The 21,033-nt window shown below is 38.0% G+C and overlaps 1 protein-coding gene across 3 annotated transcripts in view; it reads right to left on the minus strand.

Annotated features, from left to right (window-relative positions):
* Window positions 1-21,033, minus strand: part of LOC128744504 (axin) — a 43,302-nt gene that overhangs the window by 10,693 nt on the left and 11,576 nt on the right. The window lies entirely within an intron of this gene.

Raw genomic sequence — 21,033 nt, forward strand, 5'->3', positions numbered from 1 at the left:
TTGGTAGAAAAAAAATCAAATATAAACTTCAAGCCGGACAAATTGTTTGCAGTTTTAAAAAAATTTACTTCGTGTCCGGATTATATAACCCTTGTTTTAAATTTTTAGTTCATGTGAGCAGTAAAATCTGTGCCCAAGTCGGAGAATATAAGCACAAATCATTGTATGCGCGCGCTCTATTCGTAGTCCTACATTTTACCGCACGATTCCATCGTCCCGCCCTTGTTAGGCATGAATAGGACTCAAACTAGAAAATGTCACCGTGTCGCCTTAGGATTGAGATTCCCACCCAGCGCAATTGTCAAGCAGCCATTTTCGCTCGAAGAGACCATTCGTTGGATGAAGGACCAATTGCACCGTTGCAGCGCAGGCAGCGGGGTTCTAAGTACCAACGACACGCGAGGAACCGAAATGGACGACCATCATCTTCTGTTGGATAATAAGGACCTACCGTTGAGTCGAGAGCTCTAATTTTCATTGTTTTCAACGAGGGTTAGCATGTGCCCCGTTTGCTGTAATTATTTGTGTTTTTATTTGCTTTTTTGTGATTTTAAAAATCTTCTTTGTATGCTCATGATGTCTGATCTGGAGAGATTAAAATTTTAAAAGTCAGTTGGTTTGATCTATTCAAATTTAATAATAAATATTGTGTCGCCAGCACTAAATTGGACTTCCGTAAAAACGGCAAACGATGTTTCTTCCTTACCGTACATTAAACGTAGTGTCGGAAGTAGTGCACTGTACAGCAAATGAGACGTGCTATACAGCGCACTACTTCCGGCACTAGGTTTAATGCACGGTAAGGAAGAAAAATCGTTTGCCGTTTTTCCAATTTAGTCCAATTTAGTACTGCATGCACAATAATTTATTGTACTCGATCTTAACAAATGGCAACGATAAATTCATATCAGTTTATACTGAAAGCATGTTGTACCCAAGTTGAACAACTAAATTTTAATAAATTTGCTGACTTTTTATACAAATTTGTATAAACCCAGTCGATTTTGGTATATAAGGAGGTTAGTCAAGTTTGTACACATACTGGTTATTACTTCATTCATTACTTCGAACGTTTCTCAGATATGACCAAACCAAGTTATTTATTTCATTTATTTATTTATTTATTTATTTCGTCAAACTTTGTAGACTACATTCTTACCTTAGAACTTAATTAATATCTTACTTTAATTGTTTTAATTTAATTTATTCCATGATTGACAATCTGTTGCTGGCCTTTAAATCATGTTGTTCTAGTGCACGCCTTTTGAAGCATGATTCGAGACATAGTTACGTCATTGGTTTAATATTTATTGTAAATGTTCATTATTTTAATTATAGAACCGTTTCTAGCATAATCTGTTCTATAGTGGTTTAACATAAAGATATTATGTGTTCTTAACGAACACACCGGTGCATAGAAGTTAAGGTTTTCTAGTATATTTTCGGATGTTATTTACAAACAGAAGTACCTATACCTAACAGAAGTTTACCCCATGTTGTCTACCGCACTGTCTGTGAAGCAGACCACGGATTCAGTGCCCTGCATCTGGCGCAGGAGCATTACCAGCTGAACTGCGACCAAAAAACCGTACCAGTAAAGATCAAAACTTGGAAAGCAAAGGAACTACATGGGACGCACCCCCATCAATTAGAGCAAGCGCATATAGACAAAGTGGCATCGAATGCATGGTTGGTGCGAGGTGATCTCTTTTCGGAGACTGAAGGCTTCTTGGTAGCCATTTAGGATCGGGTTATTACGACGAAGAACTACCGCAGGTACATATTGCACGAAGATATAGAAGACCATGGTCGAAAGTGCAATTTAGTAGGGGAAACGATCGAGCATATAATTGCAGACTGTCCAACCTTAGCCGAAACGGCTTATCCTGGACGCCACAATGCGGTTGCCAAGATTGTGCACCAACAACTCGCCTTGAAACACAACTTGGTAAACTGGTATGTACCCTACTATAAGTACCTGCCTAGCCCGATTCTGGAAAATAGCTGCATAAAGTTGTGCTGGGATCGTGTGATTATTACGGACGTCCTTATACGTGCCAATCGTCCCAAAGTTGTGATCTACGACAAAAGGAGGAAGCACGTTACCTTCATAGACATCGCTGTACCGCTGGATCGCAATGTCCAGTCAACATTCTCGGCCAAAATAACGAAGTACCACGATTTGGCCGAGGAGTTAAAGCAGATGTGGCACCTTGAGGGAGTACGTATAGTTCCGGTGGTCATCTCAGCCACCGGAGTAGTGCCCTATAGTCTACAACGTTCCCTAGAAGAGCTGGAACGGCAAAGAAATTTGGACATTATCCAAAAAGCGGTGGTTCTTGGAACCTTTAATATAACGAGGAGGTTCCTGAATCGCCACAATTAAACACAACTGGAGCAGACGTAACAACAACAAAAAAGGGGTCAGTCCCGGCCACTAGCCACTAGCATTCACGCCTCTCGCACCGGGGACCCTGATTCAAATCCCAACCCCGCAAAAGTCACGAATGACCCAAGCTGTTAAAGTGACTATAATCTAACAAAAAAAAACAACAAAAAAATGTGAATAAAAACCACAGAGCCTAACTTTTCTTGGCATAAAGAAACCAGAGGGTAGGTGAAAGTTTCCAACATTTTTGCTGAGAAGTGCCAAAACTCTATAATAATAATGATGATGATGGTGATGATGAGAGGAAAACTGATAGATAGATCGATATTGTAACCGCGTTTTACACTAGATATTTTGTACTACATGCACTGTAAAATGTAGTTTAGTGAAGAAGTGAAGATCTCGTCAGCCCCGCTTAATACCGGTTGTCCTCAACCACGCACCCGCCATAAATTTTCCAACACAAACAACAACAACAAAAACCAACAGGAAGACAAATCTCGGACCATCAGTTGTTATCAACTTATCAGGGCTCGACCTGTGAAACAAATCTCATCTTTCATCCCCGTGGCATTTATGCACTGCACTGTCCTAAGATTGGTCTACAAAGTAAATCGAGCACGGAACAACGTGGGTGTCGCGGTAGTCGACAGAAGCTTTAAATCATAAACTCGCACCCGCCTGCTAACCCTTGCGACCAAACAGCAAATGCGCAGTATTTAAAACGGGAGTTCGTCGCCAAACCCCAAAAACCGACCCCTATCAAGCGTCTTCGAATCCCACTTGAATTCACAAAAGTATTCTAATATAGGGGAGAGTAGTCAACAGTGAGACAACAGAAACAGTGAGTCAACAGGAATAGCTACGTCATAAAACATTCAAGATCCATGATATTTTCATAGAAAGTGAAGTTTGTGCACCTACATCGCATAATGTAGTTTGAGAAAAATTTGTTGATTTTTTAATATATTTTTCAATCAAAATCAGTTTTAGGGGGGTTCAAAGTAAATTTATTTGCCTACATTTTAAAGGGATTTTCAACAACAAAATACATATCAAATTAAAATTACTGCATGGCATTACATAGAAATACGAGTTAATATTTTAAAAACATGACATTCGAATCGTTTACTAACTCCGCTAGTTCACTTTTTTCATTAAAGATTCCTATTGGCAACGGAGAGACACAGAGACATAGCTTTCGCCATGCAATTTTTTCCTGAATTTTTTTGTGATAAATTGCAAATCGATCCATAGGGATTGACTGTAAATGAATTCTGAAGTGTAAGTTGAAAGTCAGATGCCCACGATTCTTTCTTTATATTAGTACTAGCTGACCCGACAAACTTCGTATTGCTACAAATTAAACTGTGTTGTACATAAATCGTGAATCTCGGATGACCTCTGTCACAATCTCGAGTTTTGCAAGTTTCTGGGGAGTTCATGGGTGTTTTAATATACAAATTTTCCTCACAGTAAAGTAGAAAACAACTTCCCCCATTGTTTAGCCTGATAAAATAAAGCGGATAGTATTTAAATATTCGCCATCATTACAAACCATTTCGCCGAATACCATTTTACGGAACACCAATTCTCGGTTGACCATGACGCGGAATATAGAATTTCGCAGAATACCATTTCGCGAAAAACCTTACGCGGGATGTACCATTTCACGGAAAAATTTTTCGTAGAAAGTACCATTTCGCAGGGGTGACCCTACTGAAGGGAAGTAATAGAGGTCAGTAGATCTAGGAAAATAATTAAACCTAGATAGAGGTGATCTCTATGGGGGGCTGGCCACCGTAGTGGCCGGCGCTTCCGACAGAAGTTCGCCGGCAACATTCGCGGCCTGTGGCCGTCTCGCACTGAATTTCTCGAGTTCGATTAGATTTTGAGTTACGCAAAAATTTCTGTTTTATTTGTATGAGTCCTTATCCTCCTACCACAGGGATGAGGGGCCTCAAACCATCATTAAAAACATTCCTGCCTCCAAAACCCCCACATCCCAAATTTGGTTCCATTTACTTGATTACTTCTCGAGTTATGAGGAAATTTGTATTTCATTTGTATAGGAGCCCCCCCTCCTAAAGTGGGGAGAGGTTTCAATTCGCCATAGAAAAAATTCTTGCCTCCAAAAACATCCACATGTCAAATTTTGTTCCATTTGTTTGATTAGTTTTCGAGTTATGAGGAAATTTGTATTTCATTTGCATGGAAGCCCCCCCCCCCCTCTTAAAAGGAGAGGGGTCATTATTCCCCTCCTGAAGAGGAGAGGGGTCTCAATTCACAATAGAAAAAAATGCCTACAAAACACCCACATGCTAAATTTGGTTCCATTTGCTTGATTGGCTCTCGAGTTTTGAAGAAATTTGTATTTCATTTGTATGGAAGCCCCCCCTCTTAAAAGGGAGAGGGGTCATAATTCCCCTTCTAAAGAGGGGAGGGGTCTCAATTCACCATAGAAAAAAATGCCTGCAAAAACACCCACATACTAAGTCACATGCTAAATTTGGTTCCATTTGCTTGATTAGTTCTGGAGTTATGCAGAAATTTGTATTTCATTTGTATGGGAGCCCCCTCCTAAAGTGGAGAGGGGTCTCAATTCACCATAGAAAAAATTCTTGTCTGCAAAAACACCCACATGTAAAATTTTGTTCTATTTGTTTGATTAGTTCTCGAGTTATGCAGAAATTTGTGTTTCATTTGTATGGGAGCCCCCCCCCCCTCTTAGTGGGGAGAGGGATCTCTAACCATCATAAGAACCTTTCCTGGTCCCAAAAACCCCTATATGCAAATTTTCACTCCGATCGGTTCAGTAGTTTTCGATTCTATAAGGAACATACGGACAGACAGACAGAAATCCATTTTTATAGGTATAGATAAATGTATGTATATGTGAAATTAATCAGAATTTTTAATCATACCCAACAATAATTTATGCTTTATGGACACAATAAACAGTACGACCTCTGAACTATTCATTATTACCCAAAAATATGGCTCAAATTAATTTCAAATAGGTGTTTCAGCATGCAATACTCGTTGTCTCACTCTTTCCACCTATTAGTGAACATGGGGACAAAATTACTGAACTAAACTATCATGAAGTAAATTCATGCCCCCAAATTTTGTTCCATTTGCTTGATTAGTTCTCAAGTTATGAGGAAATTTGTGTTTCATTTGTATAGGAAATTGCTCTTTTACCTCCTTCATAAAATTGCTGGTCATTTTATCTATCCAACGACATATAAATTGTTTAGTTTCGTTCAGTAGTTTAGTAGTTATTACCATTTGAAATCTTTCATTCAGACGTTACACTTCTATTTTCGTTTTCACAAAGTGCTACCCAGTCCCAGTATAGTAAACAAAGACGTAGTCAAAAGCAACGCCCACCACTTCTTGATTTTAAATTATAAGCGACACACCAACACAATTTTTTGACGTAGGACTACGTCTTACGGCAAGTTTTGAGATAGGGTGTCATTCCAAAAAATCGAAAAATGCGAGCGTCACGAAAAATGAAAGGTTTTGAGCGCTAATAGCTTAGCGGTTTTCCGATCGATTTTCAATATTCTTACACCAATCGATCGGAAAATCTTCTAAGAATTGACCCAAATGAAGAAAAGTATGGATTCTTGATGTTGAACTATTGAAAAATTGAAAATAATGAACCTATGTTTTACCAGAATTCTCGCTTCGTGATTGGTTGGAAGATTCTTTACGATGATCTAAACCTATATCAATTTGATATCTGTGCTTGGGAAGTAAGCCAAAACAAGCGACAAAGTTCCCTCATTTCAACAAGATTTCTTAACACCGCGGTTCAACTTAGACCATTTTGATGTCCTTGCTTGGGAAGTACGCCAGAGAGAGTGACAAAGCCCCCTCGTGCCAACAAATTTCTTACGAACGCGAATAAACCTACTGTTTTACCTGACTCACTGCGAATATGCGTGTTATTGAAATAAAACGTCACCATGCGTTTTATTCGTTTACTAGCTGACCCGACAAACTTCGTATTGCCACAAATTAACCTGTGTTGTACATAAATCATGAATCTCGGATGATCTTTGTCACAATCTCGAGTTTTGCAAGCCCCCCAGTGGGCGGCGCTTCCGACGGTGGGTCACCGGCAACACTCGCGACCGTCTCGTCCTGAATGATCTAGTGTTACTATAGATAGTTTTTGTGATCTTGTATTGACTAATGTTTTATGGAAGAGTCTCGAATTTCTCGAGTTCGATTAGTTTTTGAGTTTTGTAAAAATTTCTGTTTTATTTGTATAAGAGTCCATATCCCCCTACCACAGGGGTGAGAGGTCTCTAACTATCGTAAAATAAATTCAAGACTCCAAAATCTCCCACATGCCAAATTTGGTTCCATTTGCTTGATTAGTTCTCAAGTTATAAGGAAATTTGAATTTCATTTGTATGGGAGCTCCCCTCTTAAAAGGGGAAGGGGTCGTAATTCACCATAGAAAAAATTTCTGCCATCTAAAACTCCCACATGCCAAATTTGGTTCCATTTGATTGATTAGTTCTCGAGATAAGAGGAAATTTGCATTTCATTTGTATGGAAGCCCACCCTCTTAAAGAGGAGATGGGCCATAACTCGCTTTCTAAAGAAGAGAGGGGTCTCAATTCACCATAGAAAAAAATCTTGCGTCCAAAACCACTTACATGTCAAATTTGGTTCCATTTGCTTGATTAGTTCTCGAGTTATGCGGAAATTTGTTTTTCATTTGTATAGGAGCCCCCCCCTCTTAAGTGGGGAGGGGTCCTTATTTACCATAGAAAATATTCTTGCCCTCGAAAACACCCACGTGCCAAATTTTGTTCCATTTGCTTGATTAGTTCTCGAGTTATGAGGAAATTTGCATTTCATTTGTATAGGAGCCCCCCTTCCTAAAGTGGGAAGGGGTCCCAATTCATCATAGAAAAAAATTTTGTGTCCAAAAACACCCACGTCCCAAATTTTGTTCCATTTGCTTGATTAGTTCTCGAGTTATGAGGAAATTTGTATTTCGTTTGTATAGGAGCTTCCCCTCTTAAAGTTGGGAGGGGTCCTAATTCACCATAGAAAATATTCTTGCCCTCGAAAACCTTGACATGCCAAATTTGGTTCCATTTGCTTGATTAGTTCTCGAGTTATGAGGAAATTTGTATGGAAGCCCCCCCTTTTAAAGAGGAGAGAAGTTATAATTCCCCTTATAAAGAGGGGAGGGGTCTCAATTTACCATAGAATAAATTCTTGTCACCGAAAACACCCACATGCCAAATTTTGTTCTATTTGCTTGATTAGTTGTCGAGTTATGCAGAAATTTGTGTTTCATTTGTATGGGAGCCCCCCTTCTTAGTGGGGGGAGGGGTTTCTAACCATCACTAAAACCTTTCCTGGCCCCAAAAAACCTCTACATGCATATTTTCATGCCAATTGGTTCAGTAGTTTTCGATTCTATAAGGAACATACGGACAGACAGACAGACAGACAGACAGAAATCCTTCTTTATAGGTATAGATAACGCATATGCAGCTAATATCGATAACAAACGATTTTTTATAAGTTGTGCTTTTGTTATTGCATTTAACTTGTAAAAAGTTGCATAATTAACAATTCAGTTTCACAATACAATTATTGCGTACTACTAGCACTTGCAATATAACGTTTAAGTACGTTATTTTTAGTGATCAAAATCAACGATATTTTCGATACAAGGGCGATATTTTTCGAAACCTTTCGAACCAACACGATACCGCGAATACAACGCTATGCGCAGTGAGTCAGGTAACACAGTAGTCCAATTTGATATCTGTGTTAGGGAAGTGTACCAGAAAAATGACAAGTTCGCTGTCCCAACAGATCGCAAATTCTTTACTGCGAGACGATTAAACCTCGGCGAACTTGATATCTGTGTTGGAAAAATGTGCTACAGTTGTAGTGTTCGGTTATAATACGACTCTGTATGAATACGCATGCTTGCCGTTTCATTAGAAGTGTAGTGGAAAGATGTGCTGTTGATAAAATAGGATTGAATTGGTAAAATTCCTTCAACGTGGGAAACCATAGATAATAAAAACAATCTTTAATTTCAGTAAGGTAGCAGTAAAGTAATAGTTTGTGTTCTTGATTTTGTTAAATTGTTTTCAAATGCACAATCTTTTGAGAATTGAACGTATGCAATGTTACTACTTTGATAAATGTTACATACAACGCATGTAGCATGTATATATGTTGCATGTAGCATGTATACATGAAGAATCGAATGATTACAAGCATGAATACATGCTACTATCACTACAAAGAGACTTACGTAGTCCTGCGTCACCTTTATATGCGGTCGTGTCTTGTACACAACCCTTCTGATTTTTGCTTTAGAATTGTTCTTAACGCAAATTAACGCTCGGAAATGGCTTGTCGAATAGCTTCTACCTCTTTCTCCCTCTCCGTATCTTTTTACTCACTTTTTATTTCTCTCTCGCTCTTTCTCTCTTTGTGTTTTTATCCTTCTATTTGTTTTTCTTCCAAAGTTTGTATCACTTTAATAGGTGGTTAAACGGTCATCCTAAAAATGAACTATATTTTATTAATAAACTGCCTCAGAGCACACCCTTGAAAAAAAACAAACATATTGTGTACCTTTATTATTAGTTCTTCTAAAAACTGCCGAATAGTTGAAGTATGTTACATTTGTTTATTTATGAAAGCCATCATTAATGGCAGAACGTCTTCGCCATCGCCATCGAATTCATTGTGACATATGAATCAACCCACTTGTTCAAGCAAGAATTTCAAAGTTATCAGAACAACAAGGGGTCTTTTGTTGCTATTAATTCAAAATATAGATACAGTTGGATTTCGATTTTGGCAACCAAAGTATTCGTTTTTGGCAACACAAAATATTTCACTTCCAAAAATATGCCTGAATATCAATCAGTTTCCGCATACATCCCTTAAATGACGAAAAAATCATGTCCTCAGTATGTTCATGAAAAAAAGTTATGTGATTTCGAACAATAAAATTTTTATTTCTGTAGGACTACGTCTTACCGCAGGGTGTCAATAACTTATTTGTACCGGACGGATAGCTCTTGGCGGACTTTTTAAACATAAACTGGTGTCAATCGTCGATTAACCCATTAAGCCCCACACTTCTCCCAGCAGGGATAGAATTTTAATTTTGACCCTGTGTCCCGCAACGCTACGTTGCGAAAACGCAACGCTGGGCATTAAGGGTATACCGTTTTTGCATACCTTCATTATTATGCACTTAAATGCTTCATACTTTTTTACCGTTAAATCAAATTTGTGATTTTTTTTTGTGATTTTGAGTATTAATAAAGATTAAATGAACGACTTAGAGTATTACATGTTATGTTTTATGAGGGATATCGAAACATTTGGGTTGGAGACCATCTTTGCACTAGACGCAAAGTATGTAGTTTGAATGCTAAATGCATGTCATTGCAGATGATTAAATGCCTACCAGCGTTCCGGAAAGGTTGTAACATTAAATTTGGGTCCATGAAACTGTCGTTGCCATCACTCAATTCTTCCAGATATTCCAGAGGCAAAGGTACTTTAACAATTTTATTACGCTCTTATCACAACGGCTTCTCCATCTGCCATCAGTGTTTGAAGCTGCGAATTCTATGTTATGTAAACTTTTATAATGTTCCTGAGATATTTTAAATAGGCGAAAAATAAGATTTACATTCATTTGTTTACTAAAAAGCAACGACATCAAATGAAACACGGCAGCGAACGAACGAAAACAAACGTTCCCGTTGCAAAATTTGAATATCGTTACTTTCTAGCGTTGCGTTTTCGCAACGCAAAGCTTCAAACCTATCTTAAAATTACAAAAATAATCAAAATTTTGAAACAAAGTTTTTTTTTGGCAAGCAACCGACTCTTACTATCACGGATTGATAGGTCAGGCGTTAATAGAGGTAAAATCGAGTTTAATGAGCATTTTTCCTTAACTGTCTGCAAAATAGCAAAACCTGTTGTTTTGTCATAGCTGTAATTATGTTACATGTAACATCTGACCTTTGAGCAAAAACAGGTCGATTAGATTTTTTTACAATCTTTCTTTGTTTCTCAGGGTCCAAGTTGATATCTTAAACCAGGCCTTCTCTAGAATCGAATAAAAGTGCGTTGCGTTTTCGCAACACTGGGAGGAAATGGGTTAATGATATTTAGTCAATTTCTGAAGCATTTACATTCAATTTTTTCACATCAAAAAAGGGTCTCGATTTTGGCACGGTTTCGATTTTGGCAACATAGGCGACACGCATTTGTTGCCAAATTCGAAATCCTACTGTACAACAGTGTAGATAACAATCCAAATGTGCGAGAGGTATAACTTGAAAATTCAGAATTAGATCTAAACTGCAAAAAATCTTGGAAATAAGATAACAATCTTGAGGTGTAATTACCCCAACGAAAGTAGTCTGCCAAATCAAACAATCAGCTAAGAATCAACAATCGAAGTCAATTAGATATCGTTACGAGCACAGTGCCAAAATGCAAAATGCATTCGCATTCGGTCCAGCTGTTCAAGAATTTTCGCAAATGTGAAAATAACACGGCAACGATGAAATGATGTGATTGAATATTTTTAGGAAGTTTAAGCCATAACCACTCTACATATTTGCTAACAAAGCGTGCATGTTGAAAGCATATTTACGAAAATCATGTTGTAAATTATATCTTCCAACGAACATGAATACCTATTCGTGTGGAAAATTAGGAATTTCACATCTGTTGCCCGCTCACACGAACATGAGTAGCAAATAAGCGAAGAATTGGCAGTTATCGGACTTATGTTAATTGAAAGGATGATTCCAGAGATAACATAAAACAGTGCTCTGGTTGGTTATTCGACCTTTTGCATCGAATCGTACATGTTAGTTGTTTATACCTTAAAAACTTAAAACACACTTAAAAAACTCAGCAAAATTTGCCGAGATTTGGACAGCCGAGCGTTCGGTGAAAATTTTAGTTTTGCAAGTCGACGTTTATGGATACGGATAAGTATGTATAGCATAGAAAAATTAGTAATCCATTGTTGCTAATGAGATTTCAAATCTGAAATGTTCAGCAGCTACCTGTATTCCTTAGCAGTATTCCTAAAGACTGAAAAATATACCAAACCGAAATTGAAAATTCAATCTAAGAAATTTATTGATATGAATAATTATACAATAATTTGTAAACAGAAGTTAAATAATATGAAATTACTGTCGATAATAAAACAAATAATTTGTCTCATCGATAGTAATTTCACAACTAGCTTCAATATCTAAATATGACCAAGTTTGATGATTCAGTTTAATATAACCTTATTCTACTACACATTATCGATTCCACGGTTGAAATCAAAGATATGAATTATGCTGGAGGGCTGCCAGGGCCAGATGCACAATTGTTCGCTCAAATGAAATTTAATCCTCGAACATAACGCACGAAGAAATAATAAGTAGGATAAACCACAGGCTATGCAGAGATTTTTTTGTACAATTATCACTCGGAGAGCTCCATGGAAGGTACATTTATGAAAACAAAATTAGTCCCAAAACTCGACTTTAAATTGACATGACTGATACTTTGTAAGACATCGAAGCTAATAAGAGATCATATTAAAACCGCCAACTACCTATTATATTAGGAAAAACTACAAATGCAAAACAGCTGGATTTCCATTCACAGTCATTATGAAATTATGCCGCGTATTTCGAAATTAAAAATTAATCAACCATTTCCAGTACAGCAGTCATTATACACTTAAAAGATTGATATCCATCCCTTCAACAGCAGTTGGGAGAACCTACCTACGATTGAAATACACAATTCGTTCATGCATGCAAGTATAGGTACAGTTCGAGTACCTGCTTGGAAGTATTTTTTATTATTTACTTTGCCGTTCATTTAATTTTTGCAACCAACAATAGGCAGTCATTATTTTTTTATTCCTGCGGAATGAAGGGTGAAACTGAAAGGGGCTGGAACCTTTGGATGCAATACATATCGAAATTGGGAAGGCAGTTGAAAATGTATACACCCCGATCCGGCGCTCAGTGGAATAGGGGTTGATTTGAACAGGGATCACAGGATTTTTACAGCGTTCGAAATTCTTGTTTGCCATCATTAAGAAATCAAAATGGAAGTGTAAGACAGTAAGTTATAGTGAATATGAATTAATAATTTAAACTCAATATAACTTTTATTTTTCATAATGCATAATGCTAATGCTCAAAAAATTCCTAATTCCTATCAAATCATGATTTTTATAATGACTAAGATAATTCATCCTTTTTTTAACCGATCACATTGGTTTAAATATTTGATTAGATCTATAATATACGAAAAAATCTAAGGTAGGATAGGGTATTACATGGCTTTCCGCCATAGAGATGAAAAACTACATTAAAACAATCTTTAAAGCGAATCACTTTCAAACTATTACTGAAGATCAATATTAATGGAGTGCCTCACATTAAATTTTGGTTCAAAATAGACCTTACTGTGGTTCACAGTATCTTATTCAGCAACTCTTAGCCCTACCACCTCTCGGTACCAGCCGGGATACGCGCAACCTTGGTAGAGGTTGGGTAACCAACCCAGCCAGTGGAAGCCAAGGTTGGTCCTCCGGCGAGACAGAATAATGTATGAGGAACCAAGACATTCGTACTGGAAGAAACGAAATAGACCCTTTTTCAACATAAGCATAATCAACGTGCACAGCTCTCACCTCAGAAGTGAGAGATTTCCATGCTTAGGTCGACCAACAGGAAGAATACAAACCGATCATTTAAAGGTTCAGTGGTGACCAGCGAAATGGACCCAATATTTATCGACTTTACCACCATCAAGAAAATGGCCGTACGGGTGACAACTAAAATTTTGGAATTTTTTTGAGGCCCCTATACTCAACAACAAACGAGCTCAGAGAGAAATTAGAGTACGTATGTGTTAGCTCTCTTTCTCTCTCTCTCTCTCCTCTTTTTGTTAATATTTGTTGTTTTGTTTATGCTTGCCCAGTTTTGCTAAAAAAGGCGTCGAAACAAGAAGCATTTCGGGAGCGCGTTGTACACTTCTACGAACTACCGCAGAAATCTCGGCAAAAAGTATACGGTACAACATTTAAAAAGCGAATATGTTGCGGTTTCGACTGTTTACCATATCCTAAGATGCCTAACAACTATTCGCAAGCAAGGTAATGGAAGGCCAGCCGAAATTATGGACACAGAAGGACATCGTTCTCTTTCTCGTTTCTTCAACAACAAGCCCTCTGGTTTGACTATCAATTAAGATGCACCAGACGAATGTTTGAAGAAAATTTTGATCCCGTTTCTACAAAAACGTCATGCAGATGGACAATACGTGTTTTGGCCGGATAGAGCATCATCACATTGCGCCAAAAAAAACACAATCGTTCCTGAATATCCATTCGATCCCATTTGTACCCAAAAACCACGACCCGAAAAATCTGTCTCAGTGCGCCCAATCGAATTTCTTCGGGATTTTGAGTTCCTTGGTGTACAAAAATAACTGGAGAACCACGAATTGCAAACAGTTGATTGGTAGAATCAAGAGATGCATTCGCAAAGTTGACAAGACGGCCGTACAAAGCTCCTGTTCGGCCATCAAACGGAAGCTTCGCCGAACAGCCGATTACAGACCGTTTTCAAATATACACTAATTTTTTTCAACAATGGATAATGTATCTTTAATTTCGGTAAATCTGATCTTCATGTATTTTTGTTTTTTTTTACAGCTTGAGAAAAAAATTCCAAAATTTTAGTTGTCACCCGTTAGTATCTTCTTGCAGCATAGACTTCTACACAGGTACACCTGGAGGTCACCAAATCAGACAGAATTAAAGATCGACTACATTTTGGTCGACACTTCTCTCTCAGATATCTTTGAGGAAGAGGACGAGCTGAACGAAGCTCCTCTCGAGTACTGCTGAAACACAATCAAAACTGATATTAGCAGTGTAGCGGAGAATTTCATTGGGCACCTAATACTGTTCCCGCAAAGGTTTTGGACGGCGAGCCGAAACTTGTCGGGATAAGTATAGCAGTATTCTGACGGACGATCGTGAGGTAACCGAAAGGTTAAAGTTGCACTTCAATGAACACCTGAATGGCGCCTAGGCGGAGAACCATGGCGGCAGGGCAAGCAAAGAATAACAAATCGGCAAATATGGAATCGGAGCGGAGCTTATTAAAATGGGACCAGAAAAGCTGGCCACTTGTCTGGTGGCTATTTGTTAGAATTTGGGATATAGAATAGCTACCAGAAGAGAGGAAAGATGGAGTTATCTATCCGATGCATAAGAAGGGCGACAAGCTGAATTGTGAGAACCACCGTGCGATCACCGTTCTCAATACTGCCTACAAAGTGCTGTCCCAAATTATTTTCCACCGACTATCACCAATTGCGAACAGATCTGTGGAAATTTATCAAGCCGGCTTCTTTAAAGAACGTTCAACAACGGATCAAATAGTTTAACTGCTCCAAAAAAGCCGTGAATTAAGAATTTCTATGCACTATTTATTCGTTGACTTCAAAGCTGTCTATGATACCATCGACCGAAAAGAGGTATGAAAAATCATGGACAAAAACGGCTTTCCTAGGAAGCTGATTAAACTGATTTAAACACGGTAAACAACGGTGCTGGGTTCGGATTTCTGGGGGATTGTCGAGTTCATTCGAATCCCACAGAGGGCTTCGTCAAAGTGATGATGCAAGGGTTTATGAATCGAGCGAATATAATCGCGCGGGGCACAACCTTCAACAAATCTAGTTAATTAGCCTGCTTTGCCAATGACATGAATATTGTCGGCAGAACATCTAAATTATTATCGTATTATCAGCAATTGCATTGGTCGAAAAGGCCAACCCCTGTACAAGACGCTCATTAAACTGTTTGTTCTCTATGGGTATGAGTTTTAGTACTAAAACTACCTACCTTCGTATTCTTCTATTAGGCCCCCGTTCATCCCTCTAGCTACTAACTTATCTTCTTAAGTGTTTTTTGTTTGTTTGGTATATTTGATATATCACAAAACCGTAAATGTCTCGATTTGAACGTATAATTTTAATTACATAGGACTTGACGAAACAAAACTATGTACAACACTATTTTCGGAGCCATTTTCCGATTTTACCTATTGACTACCGGCGGTAGTTAGGTTTAATTTATTTATTACTTCATAATATCCAGTAATCGATATTGAAAAACCAAGATTAAAGTAATTTACTCTCCATTATGTTTATATTGTACATAGAGTATGGAGGGGCAAAAGTGCGATGCGGGTAAAAGTACGATACGATGATTTATCGGTGCAGATTCCGAGTGCATTGACTACATCGGCATGGATGGGTGACTACTTTGACAGCTTGAATCTAATGTAAACTTTGAATGCTTACGAAGCATAGTTGTGCAAATGTAATTTTAGGGCGGTCTTGATGTAATTTTTCATTATACGGTCAATACGATATCAACAGGAGGATATTACTTGTTGAAAATTTGTAGCAGCGTTCACTCACATATCTGTTTTGAAAATACGGTGAAAAGAATTTACAAAATATATTTCGCTTTTCCACAATTTAATGCGATTCACGGACGGGGCAAAAGTGCGATTCATGGACGAGGTAAAAATGTATAGCTATGTATATACAGCTTTTGGCACTATATTATAGATACTAGAAGTGGAAGATCTGCAGAAAACTGCGTTCTTTACAGATGTTGGCCGAAGGAAAACAATGTTTTTCCGCTGATGAAACAAAAAACAAACGTTTGGAAAAATTTCGATCTGAGAGGGGCTGCAATACACCAGCGCAAAATGGAAAAGGTGCAAATTGGCAATATTCCTTACCGAAACATAACGTAGATTGAAGATAATATAGTTTTGTTAGCTACTGCTGTGTTAATTTCATGGATTCGAGCTTCGCACTTTTGCCCGCTAGTGGGGTAAAAGTGCGAATCGGCACTTGATCAGAAGAATGAAAAATTTATTTTGCATAACACTATTATTCTAGACGATTTATAGTTGAATGTGAAGACATTGAGTTACTGCATCACTATAAAATATATTTTGTTGTCCTTCTTAATATCTCAAGAAAATTGATGACAACTTCAAACTAGAGATGGTCGGGTGTGAAAATTTGAATACCCGGACCCGACCCGTACCCGATCAAGAAAAAAATTAAAAACCCGTACCCGACTCGAACCCGCAAATTTATTATTTTTGATACCCGAACCCGACCGCAACCCGTCGGGTATGGGACGGGCCCGGGTACCCAACCATCTTTAGTGTTAAATGTGGTCAATGGAGATACCCGACTCGACCCGTACCCGTTTTCAAAAACAAAAATTAAGAACCCGCACCCGACCCGAACCCGCAAATTATTTTGTTTCAATACCCGAACCCGACGGGTACGGGTACGGGTGCGGGTTTCGGGCAAATTTTCCGCTACCCGACCATGTCTACTTCAAACATCGCACTTATGCTCCGCCCTACTGTAATGTTCAATGATCATCTGTACACATAGACGAAAACTGCAATTGCAAATAATTGATATTAAGGCTTGACATAGTCAATCTGACACTGTGCGTCAGTAAATGTGGGCGAACGCTTTCCATAATGCTTTCCACAATTGTACTGCCTCATCATGCAGCGTGTTACCGGCGCAAAACTACATCCCAAATAATGATAGCACATATAACAACAGGTTTAAAAGCTTAGCACTAGATAAAACCAGAGAGATCGTAATATACTTAGGATGTTTGTTGACCAACCTTTAATTCTTGAACACAAAAGTATTAATGAGATAATGGTTTCTATAGCAAATACCATCAACGTTGCATAAACCTTCAATGTAGTTTGTATGTAGAACTGACTTCACTTTTCACTGACGTAAAACAAAAATTTTATCTCTATTTTACCACACAACCATCAGAGAACGACAGCTCAAAAACCAATTCCAAACATCACAAAATCACCGAACAATATCACTTGGGTTTAGCTTCGACGCAGTCTAAATGTCCCATGAAACACACCATGATTGAATTTTCTTTTGTTGTCCTTCGAGGTTGAACAAAGCCCGATCCCAAAAAGTGTCAACACAACTTTTGTCACCCGTAGCACAGTGCAGGAATACAATAAAATAAATCCGATATATCTCGCACGCGGTACGAAACCCTAGATCCCTATCGCTGCCGCTACAAGTGGCCAGATACGATGCCGTAAAGCTGACTTGTATTGACACTCGCTGAAAAACTAGAACTGAATGCTGTGGTTGATGCTGAGTACTCGCCGACGATTTCCTTCGCCACTGCCCGCATCAGTGCAGTCTGTAATCACCACCAACATCACAATTATCAGCAATATCATCAACATCATCACTTCATAGTCCTTTCTTTATCGTCGGTAAAAGATTACATCCGAAAAGGAAATCTCCCCCCGAACAACAACGTTCTGCACTCTTCTAACAAGCGCACACCAGCCCTTAATTTGACACATGCGCACCGCGCCACATTCAGTGGGGTGAATTTGAAATTGGAGATCAAAATACACACTTCTGCTGATCAGGACCGTTAAGGGTGCAAAGTATACAGTGAAAAACGGAGGATGAAACTTTGCTAGCATAAGTAATTTTGCCGCTCTCAGGACAAAAATCTGTGCAGTAAACACTTTTGGCAACTATCGGCACGGCTTCCCGAAACCGACAAAATCATTAAGTATATGAAACCAAACCATATATCATGTTTAAAATAGTGAGTCCAGCTAGTAATGTGTTATTAAACAGTTAAGGTGCGTTTAAACTGGGCAATTTTTTGACAACATGTGGAATGCAACATGCGGTATGTGACATGTTGCTAGTTGTTGGTCAATGTTGGTTCTGTTGCCACCTGAACTTTCGAGATACGTTGCCATGTTGCTTGGAAACATCGAGTTATGCACTTCTTAGTGTCTTCCTTTTGTTATTGTCCTAGTAACAATCGCTTACCTTCAACATTAGCTATGAACATTGTACCTCCAAATAAAATCCTAAATAATTGCAAATTTGCAATAGATTTCAAAAGATACAATTCATCCAAATTTTGATTGGGTATCATTTGAAAATTTTTGGTTTTATCATAAATTGACAGAAATCAGAAAAAATAAGGAACTGTACTATGATATATTTTTATGTTCTACTCAAAGACCATGTAGGGTAAGGAACCGATTAATAGGGGTCACCTATTTGAATCAGTTGATAAGCGTAATTAGTTGATAAGCTTAAGCTTGAAATTTGTTTATATTTTCAGAATCTTTCGATAAGAACATCATCTTGAGTTACTTAACCTTACAAACTCTGCTATTATGTTTTCAAAAAAAAAAAGAATTAAAAATTGTCAAAAAAAATATTTTTAAAAATTTGTCTAAAACTCAAGCGCTCAATTTTCTCATAACATATTTTAGTAGATATGAGTGCCCTTGCGTCATTTGACGTCATGGTTGTAAGCTTATAAGAAATAACGATATTTGGGACAATTAACGATATTGGGGACAATTTGGGACAAGTTTGTAATACATGTTATTAAAATGCCTTCCGACTGAATAAAATTAGTTCCGACGCTTCAATTTTTGATGTAGAAATCTGAGGTTTAGCCATCAGGGGTAACAGCTTGAAAAACTAAAATGAATAAGAAGATTAGTATGCTGATTTCCTCCACTTAGTCAACCCATCGCTTATAAGATAAAATACATAAAGATCCGCTTAGACAGTTTAATAGGTTCCTTATCCTACTTCTCGTGGACTGGACAGTACTTGATAATTTGGCAGATGTGGATTCAACTGTTGACTACTTTAACGCGACACTTAATAGTCTATTTCGTCTTCACGTACCGCCTCCAAGACCGCAGGCTAAACCACCATGGTCTAATTCCAGACTTCGACTCTTGAAGCGCAAACGATCTGCTGCTTCGAGAAAATATACTAATAAGCGCAATCCTGTAACTAAGCATACTTTTTGCCTAATTAGCAATGAGCAAGACTTATAACTGTCATCTTTACTCTTGCTATGTTAGGCGTATGCAAGACGAACTGAGAAGGAACCCGAGACGATTTTGGTCATTCGTTAACGAAAAGCGCAAACAAACTGGATTGCCATCTAGTATGTTTCTCGGAAATTTAGCATCCGATAATCAGCAAACTACTTGTGATTTGTTCGCGAGACACTTTTCCAGTGTTTATAACTCAACCACTGCCTGTCCTTCCCAAATAATGATGCTATGCGTAATGTTCCAGTAAATTTGTTCAATCTTGGTGTGGTTTACTTCTGCGAAGCTGATATTTTCACTGGTCTTGCGAAGTTAAAAATGTCGTCTACTACCGGCCCAGATGGTATCCCATCAGCAGTTTTAAAAAAATGCGCAAGTGAGATATGCAAACCTTTACTGAACATATGCAATATATCTCTACAACAACATAAGTTCCTGGAGTCCTGGAAAAGGTCTTAAATTTTCCCGGTGTTCAAGAAAGGTGATAAAAGCAACACAGAAAATTACCGAGGGATTACATCCTTATCCTTCCGTTACTCGCGCCAACATATTGTAACACGGATACTCGCGCGTTGTATTTTGTACAACACTCTTTATCTCGGAATATCTCGGAATCCTGGCTATTTAGAAAGTTACTGTCTTCAGCAAAGTTAATCAGTATGTTAAGGCCTTTCGTTTGGGGGATAAAATTTTATAAGTTTGGCACCAGGTGGCGCCAAAACCCGGTGTAAATTGTACATCTTACAATTGTGGCTATATACAAGTTGTTGCATTCGGAAATATCCTTTTATCGTTCCTAAATGACGTAACATTCTATTGATGAAATTTTTTCAAGCCGTTATCATGTTTTCTCAGATATTTTTCACATAAAATATCTCATCACATAAAGTATGACAACTTTTCTGCTGTTGGCATCTATGGCATTCTGTGGTTAGAAAGTAGGGCTGATGCGGTGTTTTTATTTACTTGGGTAGGATGTTTAGAAAGTTTTTTGCACAGTGATGACACATAGTGTGAAAATTGGATACTTCCGTTCATCAGCCTAGCATTTTTGGTCCACTAAAATATTTTCTGAAAACATCTTACAAATAAACAGCTTCTGTAGATAGAACACATTCAGAAAACTAGCCCATTCACTAGCGCCGTGAAGTCACGAAACTATGAACTTTTGCACACCTGCGGAATGACCATCAACTGCTAAAGAACTTTGCTGTATACAGAAACCATTTTCGCTTATGAACAAATAAGAGAAAATTCCAGTAGGGACCAAATGCGGTACCCCTCACAAGTCGCTTGCATCGTTTCTGCGATTTTGTTTATGCTCATCTATTTTGCTGAACAGTTTAAAGCATTAATGTTTTGAATAATTATGTCATTTTGTTCTTAATAAGTTTATTGAAGAATACATTTTGGTTTGACATCGATCTGTTACTTTAAAACAAAATGGCATCCAAAAATCTACAAGTGTTGTACAAAATACAACAGCGCGAGTAACGGAAGGTTATACGCGTTCTCTGAATTGCTGGAGATTATTGCCTGTGAACTTTTGTTCAGTAAAGTCAAGTCATATAGTTCATCAAAACA

This window comes from Sabethes cyaneus, chromosome 3, assembly GCF_943734655.1.
Source record: "Sabethes cyaneus chromosome 3, idSabCyanKW18_F2, whole genome shotgun sequence".
Taxonomy (NCBI): domain Eukaryota; kingdom Metazoa; phylum Arthropoda; class Insecta; order Diptera; family Culicidae; genus Sabethes; species Sabethes cyaneus.